Source organism: Struthio camelus, chromosome 18 (assembly GCF_040807025.1).
Source record: "Struthio camelus isolate bStrCam1 chromosome 18, bStrCam1.hap1, whole genome shotgun sequence".
NCBI classification, from domain to species: domain Eukaryota; kingdom Metazoa; phylum Chordata; class Aves; order Struthioniformes; family Struthionidae; genus Struthio; species Struthio camelus.
The window spans coordinates 15,270,849-15,276,291 of NC_090959.1; the positions used below are offsets into that span (position 1 = coordinate 15,270,849).

The window sequence follows — 5,443 nt, forward strand, 5'->3', positions numbered from 1 at the left end:
CTGGGGCCGGGCTCACCCACCTAAGCCTCTCCCCTCAGGCCAGCGCGAAAATGGGCTTTTTGCCTCCTCGGCCATCACTTCCTGGTGCCACTCGGGGCTGGGGGTGACGAGGCGGAGGGGCTGACAGCCCGCTCGTGGTGTACGCGCCCCCGGCCACGGACTTCCCTGGGTGTTGGTACTGGCTCGGCATTTGTACCTTTAAAGATCTGCCCTTAGATCTATCAAAAAAAAAGAAAAGGTCTCCAAGCATCAGCATCAGCACAGCCCCGCCGGTTCACGCTCACCACGGCTCACTCTGAGCCCCCAAACGGGTTTTGCAAATGTAAACCAGCGGGTGAACGCTCCCCCTGTACGCACGAGCTGCCGTGTTGTCCCAAACAGCAGTTGTCCTCGGCGAGATTAAGGTCTCTCTCTATCTGCGCTGGAAGCTGCCCGAAGTGGATTGTCAAAAATCCCTGTGAGGTTACAGACAGAATAAGGAAGAATGCGGTCTCCGTCAATATTTCCATTCTTAATAAACGAGGTTTATAATATCTGAGGCTGCATGGAAGCTTTATCACCGAGCACATAATGGCTGCGCCATTAACCTATGCTATCTATAGCTAATTCATTACGTCGCGAAGTGCTTGGAGTTACCCTGGAGCACAAAAGGTGACACAGCTAATCCCCTTCCGTGGGAAACATATTGATTGGCACTTAACCACTGGGTGACGCAGGCAACATTTACAACTTCAGCAAAAAATGCGCTTTTATCAATCATTGTTAGGCACACAATGCCCAGCCCGTTCAGCACAAAGTGCGGGTGTAATTATGCAAATCGGTTTACCTCGTTAGCAAACTTCCTGCTGCCAAAGCATCCCCCGGTGACGTCAGAGCCAAGGCAGCGGACTCGGTACCAAGTCGGAGCAGATGCACTGTAGCACCCCTTGTGCTATGCCTGAATTTTAGCAAAGTGCACCCAAAACACCCGCTCCCAGCAATGCCGGCACCGCTGGGCCGCCCCTGCCCTTAGGGACTGGTCCCCAGCGCTGCACGGGACTTCACGGCGGAGCCGACGCAGCGACAAGGCGTTTTGTAATATCCCATATGGCTTTTCACACAGAGATCTATGGGCCAGGATGGACCCATGCCAGACACGGCTGGCAATATATGGTGTCTATACGACGATGATGTCAGTGCTCTGCAAGCGCTTTGGGTTTAGCCTAAGGCAAACACTTGGCTGATTGCACAAAGATGTCGGAGATATTTTATATATTGTGGATGCTCTGCTTTACAGCCCAGGCTTTTGAGAGCAGATGCTGTCCTGTAAATGCACCCGACGAAGTTGCTAAGCCAGTCACTTATCATCTAATTACTACAGCTGGGCTATAAGTTAAGTGCAAATTAGGCATATAGCCCTATACCTTTAAATGAAGGTCCTCAGCACTGGGCGTGCAGGCTGCCCCGTGCGATGCATTCATGCCCGAGCCTCCTCCCACGTTCCACCTGGAAAGGAGCAAGCACCTTGCTTTGAGCGTTATTGATCCAGGGAGCTTAAAACAATACCCATCATATAATCAGAGTTCGGAGCTGACAACAAATTGTCCCTACCGCATTAGAGAGAAAGTGCGTGCAGAGGAGCTGCTGGGGGGCTGCCGCTGCGGGCCCGGGGGCTCTGGAGCCGGGGGCTGGCGGGAGCCCGCGGCGCGTGGCCGGCTGGCAGCCTCTTTCCTCGGCCCCAGGAGGTTGGCAGTGGGGCAGGATCCAGCCCCCCAAACAGTTGCCCTTCAAGGATGTCAAGCAGGCGATGCATGGCATTGCTACAGCACTTTACCGCATATTGAACCTGGGGCTGGCCTTATCAAAGTGGTTTCTTGTGACACCACGTTTGTGTCCTTGTAAGAGACAGGCAGCCGGGAACAACCACCCCAGAGCAAGCGAGCAGCCCCCGGGCACAGCGGCAGCTTTGCCCGGGAGCCCCGGCGAGCACGGCCGCACTGGGGCCGGCCGCGTCCCAGCCCCGCGGGTGTTTCTGAGCCCATCAGGGCAGGGACACGCTCGGTCGGGAGAGGGCTGCTATTTAAGTGCCTCCGATCGGAAGCACTTCTGCTGTCTCCCTGCCTGAACAGAAGAAAATGCGCCGATAGAAAGCAAGGCTTTTCTACAAACGTTCAGCCCTTCGCAAGCAACTCACTCCTCGCTTCTGAACCTTATAATAAATAGAGGAGCAACAATCTTTCAGTTGCTCAGAATGGTTTACTAAATATTTCACTAAGCATCTTGGTTTTCCATTTTTCCTGCCTCCTTTCACTGCTTGGCTCTCCTATTTATCTTCCCGTTTTTGCAACTGCGAAAGGGACTCCAGCAGCACCGAGGCAATCAGCAAGCACATGGGAGAAGAAGCCAGCTGAATCTCCTTTCCATTTTGCAAAGAAAGCACCTTTTCAAAACAGTAACTTCTTCAGAGTTACCAGCTTCTTAAATAAAGTTTATCACAACAACAAAAAAAAAACCCTAAATCCTTTTAACCAGCCTTTACAAGCAGCCAATAAAGTGAGAATTCAAGGAGAAGGCAAAAAAAGGAAAATGATTCAGTGGGACATTAGCGTCTCCCTCTCGCTTGTGGTGGTGGAGGGAAGAGTTAACCACCTCTGAGGTCTCGCCCTCAGGGAGCCCTGGTCACAGCCCTGGACCATCCAGTTTTGGGGTAAACCTACAAACTTCTGCCCAGGTAGAAGAATTTTTTTGGAAGAGAAACTTGCCATTTCGTTGTCTACAGACAATGCAAATGAGCAGCCAGAGGACCAAGCCCAAGCTCAGCCTACCTTATGCAGCAGTGGATGAAGGTCAGGGTCCTCAAGGGTCATTTTTCCTAATAGGACCAGCTGAAAAAAGCCGAGACTCCTGTGCTGCCTGAGCACGGAGCAGAGGGCAACCCTAGGTCTTCTCCAGAAAGGAAGTGTCTTTTTTGTATGGTTTCTTAAGAAAATGTAGCTTTGCTCTGCCTGCATCCCCATTCCCATGCTTCCTTTCTGCTCCGTATGGATGGTTGAAGTCATGGACTGTCAGCAGCCAGACTGGAAAAAAACAAAAAGATCATTAAGTTCCTGTACCTTTTATGAGAAATAAGTGGCCATGGGAGAGCTTCTTCAGCGTTACCCCCTGCAAAGGCTTCCCCAAAGAGCAGACGAAACAGAAGTTACATGTGAGTAGGCAAAAGAAGACTCTACATGGCCGAGAGACCTTAAATATGGCCCAGACAGGGGAAAAATGCCCAACAGGACTTGCAGCCAACTGCACGGCAGGCAGCCATGAGGAACCCAGCTTTCTGAGGTCTGGCACTTGTAAAACGAGCTGTTTCTTGTGAGACTATGATTCAGAACTTGTCAGGGTCCCACAAGGAGTCTGAGTCACTGAATTGCTCTGTGCTGCTCTCGTTGAACCTTCTACTGGTTTCCATGCAAGGAGGTGGGTTCCCAGCCACCAGCAGGAACTTCTCAGGCCCTGTATGTTGGGAAACCATCCCATGGGCTCAGGTCATTTTATTTATACGAGATTACTCTTGGAAGTCTCAGTGAAGGGCCGTGCCATGCTGAACACTATACAAACACCTACTCACCGCTTTGCTTCTTGAGTTGTGATTTTAAGTCCTCGCGGCACTGGCAAGTCTGGAGCAGCCCCTCCCCAGGAATACACTGTGGACCTCAAAATATTCACTGTCACTGGTGTCCTTTTTGTTCTTGGTTTATCCAGCTCTTTACAGAGTGAGTTGTGGTAGAGGAGGTGTGATACCAAGGCACTCAATGAATTCGTGCATTGAGCAATAACATAATCTCTCTGCTCAAGAAGTCCTGTTTCCCAGTCAGGACAACGCCACGGACATAGTCACGTAATCCTGCACTGCCGCTGCCAGGATGGTGCGATGCTCCTCATTGCAGATGGATGGTCTTTCGGATCGATTACATTATAATACAATTCATCCTTCAGTGATTTTAGCTCTCCAGATTGTGGTTATTTTACACCTCGACAGAAGTTCATGAGGAATAAAATGAGGCTGCACTCGTCTAGGGGAAGCTGGCACAAGCCACAAATCCATCTTTGCAGAAACAGATTTAAGTTTAGGTCTGAGTAACTCATTCTTTGCCCCAGCCGTAAGCTAAAGGAGATGGTGCATTCCCCTGAGAGGCTGCAGAATACCTCCTGGAAAGCCACGGTACACTCAGGTGTCTGTCGCCCGTTCATTTATAAATAGGGAGTTTGGAGAGGAGATGCCAGCGTGCCCGAGAAGGACTCGGTATCTGGCAGCCGCAGCATGATGCCGAGTGCTAGCGTCGTTTCTGTCTTACTGCCTCCAGTTTCCATATGGGTGGTGAGAAAGCCCGTCCCCATCATTCACCTAGCAGAGCAACGGCACGGGTTTTGGTGGCCACTGCCTCCATTGCCAGGAGAGGCTTTCGCATGGGCACCGGCAAGTCCCCGGCACCAACCTGCAAAGCCAGGCTGGATAAAGCGCGTTTGCCCACCTCCTGCCCTCTCCGCGCCACCTCTCCTGCTCTGTGCCACACCAGCACTGAGACGCTGCCTGCTGCCATCGGCTCATCCGAAAGGAAACCCAGCAGCAAGGGAGGGAGGAGGCTACACGCATGCACGGATCGCAGCCCAGAAACAGCCGGTGAGGTCCGGCCACCCTCTCAGGGGCGACGTCAGATCTCCGTCTTCGGAGACTCGTGGCTGAATTAACGACATCTTTGGCACCGCTAATCCGAAACGCAGCTGAGAAAAGCTCCTTGCCAGTGCGTGTAGCTTGAAAGCCTTGGCAGATACAAAGCAGAGTCATTCCTGTCCTCTCATTACTTGTTCCCCACTCTCTCCAGGCTGCTGGATAATCTCTTTACGGAGGAGTCCACGAGGCCAGGACACTGCGTGGGGGCAAGATGCAGAGCTGCTTTCCAGGAGTGAAACGCTGGGTCTTTTGCTCATCACCGCTGCAGCCTAGTGCCGAGAGCAGCCCAAGCGAAGGCAGACCCCAAGGATCCTTCATGCCTTGGTCTCTGGCTCTGGGCTCGGAAAACACTATTTTTCATCCTTGCTCTTCTCCATCACAACAGTGATCAAAGCTCTTCAGGTAAAGGAGAGCGCCGCGGAGCGATGCCGGGTGGGCAAAAGACGAAGGAAACCATCTTCTGAAGACAAGCAAAGGGGAGGAAATCAGCCTGGAGGACAGAAAGTTAGCAACGTAAATTTCCAGACCTCAAGAGGCAGGATAAAGCTCAAATCTTCCTTAGGCAAAGAGTAAAAGGATTAAAAAAAACCCCAGCCCCATTACACCGAGCTACTTAAAGCCGTCCGGAAGACAACCGCTCCCTACCCTGCGCTGGCCGGAGCTCGCGGCTGCCTTTCGAGACCCTCGTGGCGGCCTTCTCGCCCGGCCACCGCCGGGAGAGGGTCTCGCCTCGCCGCCCGC

The 5,443-nt window shown here is 52.4% G+C and overlaps 1 long non-coding RNA gene across 1 annotated transcript; it reads right to left on the reverse strand.

Moving 5' to 3' along the window:
- Window positions 1–382: 382 nt before the first annotated feature.
- Window positions 383–3,049, reverse strand: LOC138061543 (uncharacterized). The gene is made up of 3 exons (XR_011135366.1): window positions 2,805–3,049; window positions 1,404–1,485; window positions 383–455 (listed from the first exon to the last, which is right to left on the reverse strand). It is a non-coding gene; the product is annotated as an uncharacterized lncRNA (long non-coding RNA).
- Window positions 3,050–5,443: the final 2,394 nt, after the last annotated feature.